Source organism: Dipodomys merriami, unplaced genomic scaffold, assembly GCF_024711535.1.
Source record: "Dipodomys merriami isolate MVZ:Mamm:240054 unplaced genomic scaffold, mDipMer1.0.p SCAF_6, whole genome shotgun sequence".
In the NCBI taxonomy this organism is placed as follows: domain Eukaryota; kingdom Metazoa; phylum Chordata; class Mammalia; order Rodentia; family Heteromyidae; genus Dipodomys; species Dipodomys merriami.
In genome coordinates, this window is record NW_027206179.1 from 64,211,544 (window position 1) to 64,227,599 (window position 16,056).

Consider the following 16,056-nt stretch of genomic DNA (forward strand, 5'->3'; position numbering starts at 1 on the left):
CAGCAGCTTACATTCCTGCGCTTTCTCCTGCATCACAACTGTTACTTAGCTGCCAGACAAACACATAATAGGCCAACACTGGACTTCATCTAGGTCACCCAGTACTGCCCAAATAAACAACCACGCTTTCTTAGCTCCTTTGGCATCACTTCTAGTAGAAATCCAGTCATTTCAGCCTGTGTCTCAGACCCCAAACAGCAGCTTGTGAAAGACATGTAATTGTAAGACTCTTTCCTTAAAGATAGCAGAGCCCAGGAAGGTAAGGCTGGCCTTGGAAATAGAGAAAGCAGGGAAGTTCCTGCTAAAGCTCGTATCCTGTCTTTCAGCACCTCCAATTTCATTACCCCTTTTATCCTATTACTATAGATTTAAAAAAGAAATGCCCCTCCCAACAGTAAATACAAAAAAAAAAATGCCTGTAATCCTAGTTTCTCAGGAGGCTGAGGTCTGAAGATCATGGTTTGAAGCCAAATCAGATAAATCAGAGAGACTTTTATCTCCAACTAACCAGCAGAAGACTGGAAGTGGAAGTGTGATTCAAGTGGTAGAGTGTTAGCCTGGAGCTAAAGAAGATAAGCGTGAATGCAAAGTCTTGAGTTCAAGCCCCAATAATAGTACAAACAAACCAAAAAACTATTCAAGTAAGTTGCCAAGGAATATATTATTATATGTATATATTTATATTACACATATATGTGGTTTATATAATATGTGTAGATATAATCACCTGTTTTATATTCAGATGTAGATACAGATGTAGAGGCTGATGTATATATAGTTAATATATAGATACATAGATATTGATAACTCTTAAGCTACTTTCTCTCTCCTATTTTTCCTGAAAGAAATACGCTATAGTACATAATTTGCTTTAAGCTCTTATCTTAGGAGTTGGGCTGGCTGGAATGCCTCTTTCCATACATCGATGTTCCTGGGCACAGAATTGAGAGCCTAAAATTATAGGCGAATGGTTGTCAGCGCCCTAGGAATTGTGGGAGAGAAGGCATCCCTCCCTCACTGTGTGATGTCCTGATGAAAAGGCAGTCATGTGACAGACAGAATGGATGAAACAACCACAGAGCAATGCCAATTGAAGATAATTAGCAATGATGTTATACTATAAATTGCTCCTTGAAATCATGATCTACCTGCCTAAACATAGACCCCAGGTGAGTAAGGAGAGGTGACAGAGAGGTATAAGAACAGGAAGAGTTCTGGTTCAGTGGGAGAGAGGTGTAAGAACAGGAATGTTTTGAAAGGTGAGCCAGGCCAACCTCAGGGAATTTTCCAAACTGTGATAGGGAATTTTTTTTTCTTTTAGATCAGAAATGATCCCATGACAAGTCTGTGAATTCTCCCTACTTACCCTGCTTAAGACAACTCTGATGTGGGCCCTTCTTTCTCAAGGAACAGGGCACTACTTGGTGACTAGCAGGAGAATCCTCCTTAACTTTTTCTCTACCCACCTGGAAAAGAACCTGGGGTTTTGTTCTGCCCTGAAAACCTTTGGGAGATAAGAAGTCCAGAAAGAGAGGCTTCCTCTAAAAAGTTATTAGAGAGAAATAAAATAAAATGAGGTTTAATCTTACTTACAAGCCATATTATAGTGGTAATGTCTAATTCTAACCTTTTTTTGTAAAATGAGCAATAACTTAGATGCACTAAAGTCAATATTTAATTACCCGTGAGCTCAAAATAATTTGTCCCTTTGCTAATGTAAAATTCTCCCCATTAGGAAGAGAAATTCAGTCTAAAAGGAGGAAGGCTTTACTAATCTAATTCTAGATTAAAATAAAAGTTGCTTTTAAATATGGTTTAAGTTGTTGGGCTCATTAGTTCATGGTTTGGTGTTAAATAAGATGAAAGAAAATGCCCAGCCCTCTGGCTGGGCTCAGAAAAAAATGTTAGTTTGTAGGGCTGTGGTAGAGGACCTATCTAGCAAGCATGAGACTCTGACTTCAAATTCCAGTACCACCAAACATTTTTAATATCATTTTATTATTATTATTATTAAAGTGTTATACAGAGGAGTTACCATTTCATAAGTAAGGTAACAAGTAGATTCTTTATAGACAATGTCACCCCTTCCTTCACATTCCCTCAGTTTCTCCCTCTGTCCCTGCCTACAAGTTACATAGTTCATTTTCTATAGTCCATTTTTATTTTAAAATATTCAAGCTGGGCGCCAGTGGCTCACACCTGTAGTCCTAGCTACTCAGGAGGCTGAGATCTGAGGATCGCAGTTCAAAGCCAGCCCAGGCAGGAAAGTCCGTGAGACTCTTATTTCCAATAAAGCACTAGAAAACAGGAAGTGGTACTGTGGCTCAAGCGGTAGAGTGCTCGTCTTGAGCTGAAGAGCACAAGGACAGTGCCCAAGCCCAGAGTTCAAGTCCCATGACCTACAAAAAAAAATTCATTTGTTATTTTTGTACATGTGTCTGCCCATACTAGGACTTAAACTCAGAGACTTGCACTATTATCTGGCTTTTTCTGTCCAAGGCTGGCCTCTCTACCAATTTAGCTACAATCTTCCAGCTTTTTGCTGGTCAATTGAAGATAAGAATCTCATTGACTTTCCTGCTTGGGCTGGCTTCAAACTGCAAACTTTATATCTCAGCTTCCTGAGTAGCTAACATTACAGGCACGTGCCAGCAGAGACTGGCAAATTTGTTATTTTTGTTTTCTGTTTGTTCTGTTTTAACATAACTGCATCATTATGCTACAATGGGCAGGGGTACAGTTCACTCAACATTCCAAATTTTTCATTACCTCCTGTTTTTACCAGATTGGATGACTGGAAACAATATAATAAGAGCCATTTGAAAATGTTCAGGTTTTTTTGTTCTTAATATATGTATTTATTGTAAAAATACTGTACAGAGGGGTTACAGTTACATGAGCAAGGTAATGAGTCCATTTCCTATCAAGCATTGTTACCCCCTCCTTTATTTTTCCCCTACCATCCCTTTCCTCCCCAACTCCTCCCTCTCCTTCCCCCTCAAAAGTTGTAAAGCTCATTTTCAACATACTGTCTTGTATATTTCATTGTTACAATGGGACATCCTGTATCCTTATTTTGGCATTTTGTTATTTCCCTTCCCCTCCCCAAATTAGAAAAATGTATATAAAAGATGCAGGACACCAGAATCAAATACAGTGACAACAGGGTTTATACCACGGGGGAAGAACATGCAAACAAACAAACAAAAATCACATAGTACATTATAAGTACATTAAAAAGAACAACAAGAAAGATAAAATCTCTTGTGTCCCTATCTTGAGGTTCATTTCACTTAACATCAGGTTATATGGTCATATATACATAGCTTTTAACTTCTTCTGCTTGTCCAAGACATATACTAACTAGTTATTGCAAATAAGGGAAACCATGGGACCTATGTTTCTTTGAGTCTGGCTTACTTCACTTAACAAAATTTTTTTCAAGTCTTTCCATTTCCTAATAAATCGGGCAGTGTCATTCCATTGTGTGTGTGTGTGTGTGTGTGTATGTGTGTGTGTGTGTGTGTGTGTGTGTGTGTGTGTGTGTGTGTGTGTATACATATATATCACATTTTCTTGATCCATTCATCTACTGAGGGGCATCTGGGTTGGTTCCATATGGTGAATAATGCTGCGATAAGCATAGTTGTGCTGGTAGCTTTGGTATGGCCTTGTTTGTGATTGTTTGGGTAAATGCCTAAAAGTGGGATTGCTGGGTCATAGTGGTGCTCTATGTTTAGTCTTTTGAGGAACCTCCATATGAAAATGTTGTGTTTTTTTCCTCTTAGACCTTTTCTATAACTCTCTCCTATCTCCGGATTCTGTGCTAGAACCAATTCTCCTTCATGTGTTTTAGTAACCATTTTATCTCAGCCAAAATCTCTGGTTAGCAACTTTCAATCTTTACTTTATCACTCATATCTTAAAGAGCTGACATCTCCTAAGTGGAGATTTAGTTCTTATTGAAAAGACATCTGCTTGTTGTTTAATTTTACAGAAACTGCTGTTGATCTCTGAAAAAGTTGGGCTCAGTAAGAGTAGCAAATGCTTGGAGCTTTCAGCCTCCTTCCTTCCTCCCTCTCTCCCTCCCCCCCCCCTTTCTCTCTTTCTTCCTTTCATTTGTGAGGGTACTGGGGCTTGAACTCAGTGCCGGGGAACTGTCTCTTAGCTTTTATGCTCAAACCTGGCACTCTACCACTTGAGCCACAGCTCTACTTCTGGCTTTTGTTGGCTAATTGGAGATAAGAGTCTCAAGAACTTTACTGCAGTAGCTGGCTTTAATCCTTGATCTTCAGATCTCAGCCTTCTGAGTAGCTAGGATTACAGGCACTAGCCATTGGGCCCAGCTTTCAGGTTTTGGGTGGTTTGTTTTTGTTTCTTTTTGTTGTTGTTGTCCTGTTTGTTTGTTTATTTGTTTGTTTGCTAGTCCTGGGGCTTGAACTCTGGGCCTGGGCACTGTCCCTGGGTTCTTTTTGCTCAATACCAGTGCTCTACTACTGGCATCACAGTCCCACTTCCAGTTTTTTTTCTGATTAGTTTGTCAAAGATAAGAATCTCTCAGACTTCCCTGCCCTAGGTTGGCCTGGAACTGCAATCCTCAGATCCCAGCCTCCTGAGTAGCTAAGATTATAGGCACAAGCCAGCAGTGCCTGGCTTAAAGTTTTCAGTTTTTCTGGAGGAGGTCATTAGCGTCTTTGGGTCATTCATAGGACACCTCAGACTTTACCCAATAGAAGGACTTTAGATAAATGTAGGTGAGCCCAGCTATTTTAAATGCAATAGTGTTTACAAGCAAATCCTCTAGTTGCTCCTTGGCAAAATGAAGGATTCTCTTACAAAGCCAATAATTACTTCTTAATGCATCGGGTTTATGAATTCAGAATTTAATCCATCAGTTTGACTTACAAATAGGTAGCTGGCTAGCCTGAGGGCTGGTCTTGGGGCTTAATTTTAATTTAAAAAATGAAAGAATCAAGAAATGATTGCCCTCTTATTTTGGCAGAGTTGATCATTGCTAGGTGAAGAAAAATATGGTATAGACAGAATGGAATGGAAGGGCTAGAAGTCAGAATAAAACAACCAGAAGACTGCTGATTTTCTCTTCCTATTTACCAACTTCATTGGATGATGCCCCATAAAAACAATGGGGCAGAGTGCTGTGGCTCCTACTTGTAATTCTACCTACTCAGGAGCTGGATATTGGGAGGACTGAATTTTGAGACAAGTCTGAACAAAACATTAGCAAGACTCCATCTCAACAAATAAGCCAGATATAGTGATACATGTTTATCTGTTATATCTGCTGTACAAGAAGCCATAGATACAGATATAGAATCATGGTCTGACGCCAGCCCTGGACAAAAAGGTGAAACCCAAACTGAAAAATATCTAAAGCCAAATATAGCTGGGGCTGTACATCAGTGGTGAAGTGCCTGCCTAGAAAGCATAAGGCCTGAGTTCAAACCCCACTACCACCAAAAATCAAAACATGAAAAACTAAAACCAAGCCAAACTTCAAGAGTCCACATCCCATCAAAATGGAAGGATAATTCTGCAGCAGATTCTATTTGGAGTGGTAGAAAAACAAACAAAAAACAGCTTGAAGTCTAGGCACTAGTGGCACAGGCCTATACTCTGACCTAGGTAGTTTGAAACTAGGGAGTCAGAAAGCTCATGAGACTTTTATCTCCAACCAGCTGAAAATCCAGAAGGAGAGGCATGGCTCAAGTGGTAGAATGCCAGCCGTGAGCAAAAAAAGATAAGAGATAGCCCCTAGACTCTGAATTCAACCACAGTATCAGCAAACACACACACACACACACACACACACACACACACACACACACACACACACACACACACACACACACACAGGACTAGGGTGGAAAAGGATCTAATTAGTTGGAGTGGCAGTTTTGCTCACCCAGAGAATGTAAACCTAAAACTAAAAATACCTTCCTATCAAGAAGACGACTGAGCCCTGTAAATTTATCCCTTCTGCCTCTTGTCCCTGCCTTCTATACTGTATTACTGCCTTCTGATCCCCAAGGGAGGAAAAGAATCTTGCTTTGTCCCTGCCAGACCTTCAAAGCAAATGGAGTGCTTTGTTTCAGAGCTCTTTCTCCTTCACAAAATGCTGATACAGTCTCTTTAAATCAGAGGAAATTTGATGTTGGGAGTAGGGGAGTAGATTGGGGTGGGGAGGGAAGGAATTTTCCTTCCTGTCTCTAAGACATGATGCATATTGCCATCTCCCCAGGGATGAGGAGCGAGTGTAGTTGGTGATCATGGCCCAGGGTGCTTTAGTAATTTCTTTCTGGGATCCTATTGCCAAACTGTGTGAAATGAAGTGTATGTGTGTGTGTGTGTGTGTGTGTGTGTGTGTGTGTGTGTGGCAGAGGGGTATGATACCTAAATGCTCTGCCCCTCTCACTGTCTAAATTTATCCCAAGAGTTTTTTAGCTGAATGTTCTATACGATGATGCATTTTTCAGAGGAAGCCTCTGATGCTGACTGCTAAGCTCAATCAACCTCTTTGAACTTTCCTTTCGGGTTTTCTAAATCCTCGGTGTGCTTGACTGCTCGAAGTTGAGCAAGAGAGCATTTCAGAAGATCAATCAAAGATAAGAGAAGGCTTCTGAGGTTTTCTGGGTGAAAAGAATGCTGTTTCTCAGAAATCGCCAACAAGAGGACTATTATGAGCCTTTGATTATTTCTATGAATACATTACAAATTCCTCCATCACCACCATGTAATAACTAAAAACCTCCTTAGAATAAAATGTAAACGAAATTCATTCAATGGAAATGAGACTTTAAAATGGGCAAACAGTAGACTCCCTCCCACCACCACCTCATTAGTTTCTCAAAAGTTTCACCATCAAAAACAGAAGAGGAATATATCCTTGGCATGTAAGATATGCTATAACCATAACAATCACCTTAATTTTAAGACCCTCATTACACAATATCCTAGGTTAACTTCAACTATTTGGGGGGATATTGTACAATTTCTTTTTAAATTAAAAAAAAATTTAATAAGCTAGGGACTAGTATCTGTCACCTATAATCCTGGATACTTGGGAGGCTCAGATCTGAGGGTCAAGGTTTGAAACCAGCCTATGTAGACAAATCTGGAGAAAACTCCAATTAACTAGCAAAAAGTTGAATGTGAAAGTGTGTCCCAAGTGGTAGAGTGTAAGCCTTGAGTGGATGAAGGTAAGCAAGAGTGTGAGGCTCCAAATTCAAGTCCCAGCAAGTAATGGCATACACACAAAGAAATGCTAAATAAAGCTGTGGATACATTATTTAGTTGCAAAGGTCAATACATGGCATGAAGGCTTAAAGAGACAACAGTATATCATCCATTGTGTAAATATTTGTGTGTATAATATATATATATATATTTATCATAGAGATAACATATAGAGATAGTATATAGAGATAGATATAGATTTTATGCTATGTATCTACTTAAAATAGAAGTCTATGTTAAGAGCCCCAAAGCCAGGATTTTAAGTAATGTGAGCTTTACAAAAATTGAGGTAAATGAACATTTCAACTTTGACTACTGAAGTATCATTACTGTAACTTTTGGACATTTTCTTTTCCTTCTTAATTATTCTTGGATATTTTCATTTCTTTTTACAATTTCCCAAGATGATTGATTTGGTAAAAAAGAGGATTTGAATGTCTTGTTCAAGGATCTGTTCCAGTTCAGGTAAACATTTTTAATGGGGGAAGGTCCATTATATATATATATATATGTATATGTACATATGTATATATGCATATATAAACATATTATACACACACACACACACACACACACACACACACACACACACACACACACACATACACGCACTATACCAGAACCTGGTAGTTTACACTTGAATCGAGGTTCAAAGCCAGCCCAGGCAGAAAAATCTGAAAGACTTATCTCTAATTAATGTGCCAAAATACTGGACTAAAATCATAGATCAAGAAGTAGAGTGCCATCTTGCCCATGTAATTGTAACACCTCTGTATGGTATTTTCACAATAATAATAAAAATTTTGAGGCAGGAGAATCACTTGAGCCTAGAAGTTGGAAGCCAGCTTGGGCAACAATAGTAAAACGCTGTCCCTATCATCCCCACCCAAAAATAAATTAAAAAACAAAATGATTGTTTATTACTATTCCTACCATTCATAGCTATAATTAATGGCTACATTTATGAGTAAAGTACCAAGCACTATTCCAGATTTAAAAAAAAAGAAATAGAGTGCCAACCATGAATGAAATGTTAAGCAAGAGCTGCAGGTTGAGTTCAACTTTCAGAACTGGCACACACAAAATAATGCACTGTGAAATATGGCCTTGTAAAGAAATAATTGGTAACTATTCACCATGATATTTACAGTTTGGAAGCTGTCAGTATTTGTGGAGTAAAAGAAGGCAAGATACTAAATTATAGATATAACAGCTCAAATATTTAAAAGAAAATATAGAATCTGGGTAGTAATGCCACTCCTGTAATCTTAGCTAATGAGGGGTTGAGATATGAGTATCCTGGTTCAAAGCTAGCCTAGGCAGGAAAGTCCATAGGACTCTTATCTTCAATTAACCAACAAAAAGCTGAAATGGATCTATGGCTCACATGGTAGAATGCTGGTCTTAAGTGAATAAAACAAGCAAGAGTGGAAGGCCCTGAGTTCAAGCCCCAGTGCCAACACAAAAGAAAGAAAGAAAGAAAGAAAGAAAGAAAGAAAAAGAAAAAGAAAGAAGAGAGAGAAAGAAAGGAGAGAAAGAGAGAAAGAAGAGAGAAAGAAAGAAAGAAAGAAGAGAGAGAAAGAAGAGAAAGAGAGAGAAAGAGAGAAAGAGAAAGAAAGAATGAAAGAAAGAAAGAAAGAAAGAAAGAAAGAAAGAAAGAAGGAAGGAAGGAAGGAAGGAAGGAAAGAAGGAAGGAAGGAAGGAAGGAAGGAAGGAAGGAAGGAAAATAAAGATAACCAGTGGGGTGGTTCTAGGGGTAGTGTTTCTGAGTGAGGTTTCATTTTGTGTTTTAGGTCCTGTGACATGTTTCTAATCAGGATGTATTACTTTTGATTTTGTGATTTTTTGAATTAGGTTATAAAATACCAATTTATTGCTATGCTCTTCCAGGAGTGAGTAGATTAATTAATCCTTTTATTTTTACAAAGGCTAGAAGTAGAAGAGCCCTCTAGGAACTGTCATAGAGATTTCTCGAGGACAACCATCACCATCCAGATCACAGGGAGTGTGGATGGAAAGGCTGACTGGGGCAGATGTCTGTCTGGATGCTTGTCTGTGTCATGAACATGCCCAGCATAGCAATGTCTTGGGCAATGACAGACTGCATAGATGACAGTGGTCCCACAGGATTACATCACCTAGTGACGTCATTGTTACTAGGTGCCATCTCCGTTGATGGAGATGTTCTCTACAATATTCATGAAATGATGAAATCTCTCAAGGATGCATTTTGCATTTCTCAGGACGTGTCCCCATCAGCAAGCAACACGTGCTGGATGTGGTACATCGTAGCCATGTAAAATGATTGTCATTGATGATTAAGGGTTACATTTTAATGGGTAAATTTCATGAATCCCTCCAGGAAAAAGCAGATGGCTGAGAGCCTGGCAAACAACAGCATTAAAGGGAATGCAGACAGAAAACAGAGGACAATTCCAAGAGATGTTTAATTGTTATTTTTTGTGGAGAATGAGCCTCAGAAGAGCCCTCTTTTTTTGAGTCAGACATTGAACTGGGAGCCCTGCCAGTGCAGGGACTAGAATCAAGGGCTCAGGAGAGACACTGTCCTGGCACTTGGGAAGAAAAGCATGGCCTGAAGAAGAGTGGGTCTGAAAAAGACAATTTGCCGGCGTCTAGCTGAAATCAGTGACAGGCAGTAAAAATAGCCCTGGTTTGTGAGGCCAGAAAGAGCTATCCTCACCTTGGGATCTGAGTGACTTGAACCAAACCAGATTGTTTTTATTGCCTGTGACCACCTGCCTGTGGGCTCACCATGTTCACAAACATGGGTCTCCTGTGTGCTGTTTGCCCAGTGGTCATCTTTCATAGAGGAAAGTACAGTGACTTTGGCCAGGGGGAGAAGGAGGGAGTCCAAGCTTTTCTGGAAGTTAAGGCAGAGGCCTAGACCTCTGTGCTGCTGTAGCACATTCCTGGACCTACCTGTGGAGAGCTGGGGTGCTAAGCTAATCCCACATTTTTATTTGATTGTACCAGGATTTGAACTTATGCTTACTGGACAGGTAGTCTATCCTTTGAGCCTTACTCCCAGACCTTTTTGCTTTAGTTAATTTTCAAATAAGGTCCTACATTTCTGCCCAGGGCCCACCTTATATTGTGATCTACCTACCTACACTTCCTGCATAGCTGGAATAACAGGTACACACCATCACACCTGGTTTATTGATTGAAATGGGGGTCTTACTTTTTGCCCAGACCAGCCTCAAACTGTGATCTTCCAGATACTGGTCTTTTGAATAGCTGGTATTACAGGCCTGAGCTACCATGCCTGTCTCAGAAATAATGTTATTGTCTTACAATGTAAATCTGTGTGTGATATCATTACTGTCATTTCCATAATCTTTCCTTTCTAGGGCATTCTGGCATGATTATCCTAAGGTATAATTTGGCTGGTCCTGTTGCCTCTACCTTAAACATATCCAAAATCCAACCACATGGCTCATCAGCTCCCTCTTGCTCAGATGGTCCAAATCATCATTTCTTTTGTTACAAAAAATTCTAATTGAGCAAGTGGAAGTGTGGCTCAAGTGGCTGAGTGCCAGCTTTGAGCAGGCAAAAAAAATTCTAATTGACAAAGATATATTTAAATCGTATAATGTGATGATATATTCATACATTGTGTGATGATTATTGTCATCAAATGAAGTAACACACTCCTATGCTATCTTAGATCTTCTTACAACTGAAAGTTGATGCCCTTTGCCTAGTATCTCCCACCCTGTGACCCCCATCCTCCACCAACTACCAGTCTAGTTTCTTTCTACATGTTGGTAACTTGACATCAGTTTTTTAACAGATAGCACCGTGGGCATTTTTTAGCTAATTATATAATATAAAAGTGATGTTCTGTATATCACCTTGACAATAAATATACATGTGTATGTAGGTATATATGTGATGAAAGACTATTCTTAATAGATTGTTAAACTCACCTTACATTCATTTAAAATTGGTTAACAGCTATACTCGTAGCATTTTTTTTCTGGGCTTCTCATCAAAACATAATTTTATAATACTTTATGGTTAAGGTGATGTACAGAGGGGGTTACAGTTACTGCTACGTGAAATGAACTCCAATATGTGTACACAAGAGATTTTTCTTTGTTGTTGTTCTCAATGTATTACATGATTTCTGTTTTCTTTTGTGTTTTGCCCCACTATGGTTTATCCCCTGTGGTCACTGCATTCAATTTTGGTACCCTGGATATTGCATATACATTTATCTGAACCAGGGAAATGGTGAGACAAAGGAAAAAAGGGGAACCAATGCAACAGCGATACTCACAGACAACATGTTAGAAATGATCTATACACCTAGGGGAAGGGGAATTGCGGGGGTAGGGAGAAAGGGAGAAAAACCAGGGAAGGGAAAACAAGTTAGACAAAAAGTATAACCACTACCTTACTTATGTAACTGTTATCATTTTTTACCTAGACTATGGTAGATGTCTCCAGGTGATCTCCCTGCATCTTTGAGTGCTCTTACATCTTTCATATAGCAGCCAGGGGAACTTACATGAAATATGTCACATATTGACACTAACATACTGTCCTGCTGCTATAGTTTGCATTTACAATGTTTCCCCAAAGTCCCACATGTTAAAGGCTTGGTCACAGGATGGCCTTATTGGGAGGTGGTGGATTCTTTAAGAGGTGGAGCCTGGTCAAAAGTTTTAGTTCACTAAGGTCATGCTCTTGAAAGTGATAGTAGAACACTGGTCCTTTCTTCTTTGACTATTTTGCTTTTCAGCCATGAGGTGAGCAGTGCTGTTCCACCATGTGCTTCTGCCATGATGTGATGACTTACCACAGACCCAAAGCAGTAGATCATAGACTGAAACCTTTCTTCTTTATTAGTCAGTTCTCCCAAGTAGTTGTTATAATGCTGAGAGAAAGCTAACACACTTTCTTAAACCCTAGCCTACTTTCTCAAAGCCTTTCCTGCACTTCTAAGGACCTACATGACCTACTCAAGTCTGACTTCTCTCAGGTCATCCCAAGCCATTCTCTCCTGATCTTGTTAAGCTCATACCATCCCAATCCTTTCTCTTTTTGAGCCATTTGAGCCATCTCCCTTCTAGGGTTTTAGCATTCACTGGTATATTTGCTGATAAACCTAACTATTCTTTTATTATTTGTTTGTTTATTTATAGTTATATATGGTTCTGAGATTTGAATTCAGACCCTGGCAATTATGAGATAAGAACTCTACTTCTTGAGCCAGACCTAATTTTTTTAAGTGTGATTATGTTATAGATATATTTAAAGCTAGAGGTTTTCAAATACAATGACCATACTGAAATGCTTTATAAAATCCTGATATCTTGCTATGACCACAAAGGGCTTGCTGACAAGTTGAAGCCTGGACCCACGCATGCACGCGCACATGCGCGCGCACACACACACACACACACACACACCTTAAGGCAGGGGCTTGGGGTCTTGCCTGGAGAACACATCTTACTAGCTCCTAGTGGACCTCTTGGTGATACTGCCTCAGTAGCTATGAGAATCCTGGTTCTGGATCTCAGTTCTTTTCTGTATGACCTGTTTTTTTTTTTTTTTTTTTTTTTTTTACCATCATTACTCAACATAAATATCCCTCCTCCAATGTTCCAGTCACCCAATCAAACTGGCCTCATTGGCTAGTCTCTCTTCCTGTGTTCTGCTGTTCATAGCACTTAGCATAATCTGATGTGGCTATGTTTATTTTTGTTACTTAGTTGTTTATTGGCTTATTTGTTTACTTTGTGCTTTTCCATGTTAGAATTCTGGGTTCATAGGAGCAGGATCATCTCTTTAGTTCAGTGCTGTGTCCCAGATGTCAGCTCTAAAACTTTTCATAGATAGTGCCAAGTGTTTGTACCAAAACAATCAAGAGTCCATAGATAGGCATAATTTTTATTTCCTTTGCTCAGTATATCTCATTTTCCCAAAATATTATTCCCTAAACTGCATTGATAAAGTTCTTACTAATAGATTTTCCCCATAAAATAACCTTGCATTTTATTCCAGCCAAAATCCAAGAAATCTGATATTTGAGTTCCCTGAACGCCCTTATCCATCAGAAATGTACAATTCCTATTAACTTCATCCAGTGTTAAGAGGAATATTTCAAGGATTCCTTCCAGTCTTCTTCCCTCCCCATCACCCTCTTTTCAGAACCCTGCTGTCAAGAAATTCAAGTGGCTAACCCTTCAGAATTTTGCCACTCTAGGAACTATGGTTCTTCAAGGGCAATACAACGTATTAACTAATTTTTTTAAAAAACTAAAAATGTCACCATCAATCCAGAAACATGCTTTCTCTCATTTTTCAACCTAAAGTAAATTTAAGGCCCATGGCCAACTGGATTAACTGTTAAAAACAAAGGCTAAAATAAACAAACCAAAAAACCCTCCAACAACAAAAGCTCAACACAAAAGAGCCCTTCCACTCTCATTAAAGACAGCACAGTGGATTCTCCCATGTAACATGATCCATTCCAAAAATGGTCCATCCCTATTTTGATATGAAAGCTCTGTCATATCTGGCAGTCAGCAGAAAAGTTTTTACAGGAATGAAAATAAACACACCCATGGTGCTATAAATAAAGTGTGTGCAGGGAGCCAACTCAAAGGCATACCAACACTACCAAAGCACAGAGGATCACCAAGCAGCTGTTCAGAGAATCACAGCACGCCCCAGCGAATGGATGTCCTGATGGTTTATAATTAAGAATTTTAATTTCATACTCGGCCTCCTAAGAATCATCACTAATATGATTTGTTTGTCAACTTGAGCCTTGGCACATCTGATTTACCACAGAAGCTGAAACAAAATAACACGTGCCTGTACTCCAGTGTAATTAGAGTTTAATTTTTTGAAAAGGAGAACACCTCCAACAGTAATCAAAACCCTCTCCAAAGTATTTTTTGTAAGTGTCAGTTGGCATATTCCAAAAGAGTGACCTTATTTTAGAGCAAGCTAGTGTGTTAATTTAATTAGCACAAAGTCTAAGCCCAGTAGAGCCATCAGGTGGGAGGTAAGGCAGGCCGGCCCAGGCTTTCAACAAAATCATCATTCACTTGGTTCAATGGAAAGAAATTTCAATTTGAAATTTGACAAACACCTCTTTAGAGCACTTTAAAAGAAAAGAGGGGGGAAGGAATCTTTGAACTAGTTGCATGTGTCCTAATTAAAGGGAGTTGGCAAGAAAAAGAAAAACAATTGTCAAGAGATGTTTTTCAGTCTTCCAAACACTGTTTAGTGTCAGGATGTATCTAAACTTGCCATTACTTTATTCTAATATAGTGGTATGATTAATTTTTGTGTGTGTGTGTGTGTGTGTGTGTGTGTGTGTGTGTGCGCGCACCAGTACTGGGACTTGATCTAAATTTAGGTCCTGGGTGATATTCTTTAGTTTTTTTTCACTCGAGGCTGGTGCTCTACCACTTGAACCACAAATCCACTTCTGGCTTTTTGCTAGTTAATTGGAAATAAGAATCTTAAGAATTTTCTTTTTTTTTTTTTGGGTCCGGTCATGGGGCCTGAACTCTGGGCCTGGGCGCTGTCCCTCAGCTCTTCAGCTCAAGGCTAGCGCTCAATCACTTGAGCCACAGCGCCACTTCCAGCTTTTTTCTTTTTGCTTATGTGGTGCTGAGGAATCAAACCCAGGGCCTCAGGCATGCAAGGCAAGTGCTCTACTACTGAGCCACCTTCCCAGCCCCAAGAATTTTCTATCCAGGCTGTCTGCGAACTAGGATCCTCAGATCTCAGCCTTCTGTATAGCCAGGATTACTGGAGTAAATCACCAGCACCTGGTTCTCCTCTGGTCTTACCCTTATTTTATCCTCATCTTCAACATTTTTAAGATGGCTAATGTGTGGTAGAGCATGAAAAAGTTTAAGGAGCCTAGTTCATGTTCTTTTCCTTTTCTGCTGCTGCTCGATCAAGGTCCCATGGAGAAAGAAAATCTTCACCTCATCTGTTCATTTCCATGCTGTTGGAATGAGTGTGATTCTCCTTGGACAAGGTAACTGAACAGCACAGGTATGATGTACAAGGATGTTGTAGGAGTTAAGAACCAGAGAGATGGAGAGGCCAACACTTGTCCCGCCTGTTCAGAGGAATAGTAGACTAGGCAAAGGGAGTCCATGTCCTCTTCTACCTCTTGTCCAGAACACAACTTTTTTTTTTTCAGTCATGGGGCTTGAACTCTGGGCTTGGGCGTTATTCCTGCACTCTTCAGCTCAAAGTGAGCACTCTACTGCTTGAGCCACAGCGCCACTTCCGGTTTTCTAGTGGTTAATTGGAGATAAGAGTCTCACGGGCTTTTCTGTCCAGGCTGGCTTTGAACCATGATCCTCAGATCTCAGCCTCCTGAGTAGCTAGGATTACAGGTGTGAGCCACCGGTGTCTGGCCAAAACACAACTTTTTAAAAAAAAAATTTATTTTATTTTATTATAAAGATGCTGTATAAAGGGGTTACAGTTACATGAGTAAGGCAATGATAATAATTTCTTTATTGAGATTGATTGCATAAATTTCACAGTATTGTGGGATACTGATACTTAGCTAAAGTCACGAACACATTTTAACCTTCACAAGTGAATTGTCATTATCATGGTCTATAAAGACTCTACAAACTGACAATATAACTGTTTCTTTCAAATTGGGTGATACGTACATTTCTTTCCTTTTGCTTAGTGTTAGCTGTTCCCTTTTTCTCTCTCAATTCCCTCCCTCCTGTAGATGCCCTTGAATTGCTTAGTTCACTTTCACCAATGTCCAGTGCAGCTAAT

The 16,056-nt window shown here is 39.5% G+C and overlaps 2 long non-coding RNA genes across 2 annotated transcripts in view; one reads left to right on the forward strand and one right to left on the reverse strand.

The window, feature by feature from the left end:
- LOC138814128 (uncharacterized) overlaps positions 1-16,056 on the reverse strand; it is a 37,015-nt gene that overhangs the window by 7,082 nt on the left and 13,877 nt on the right. The window lies entirely within an intron of this gene.
- On the forward strand, positions 155-15,297 carry LOC138814129 (uncharacterized). The gene is made up of 3 exons (XR_011367907.1): positions 155-259; positions 512-641; positions 15,208-15,297. It is a non-coding gene; the product is annotated as an uncharacterized lncRNA (long non-coding RNA).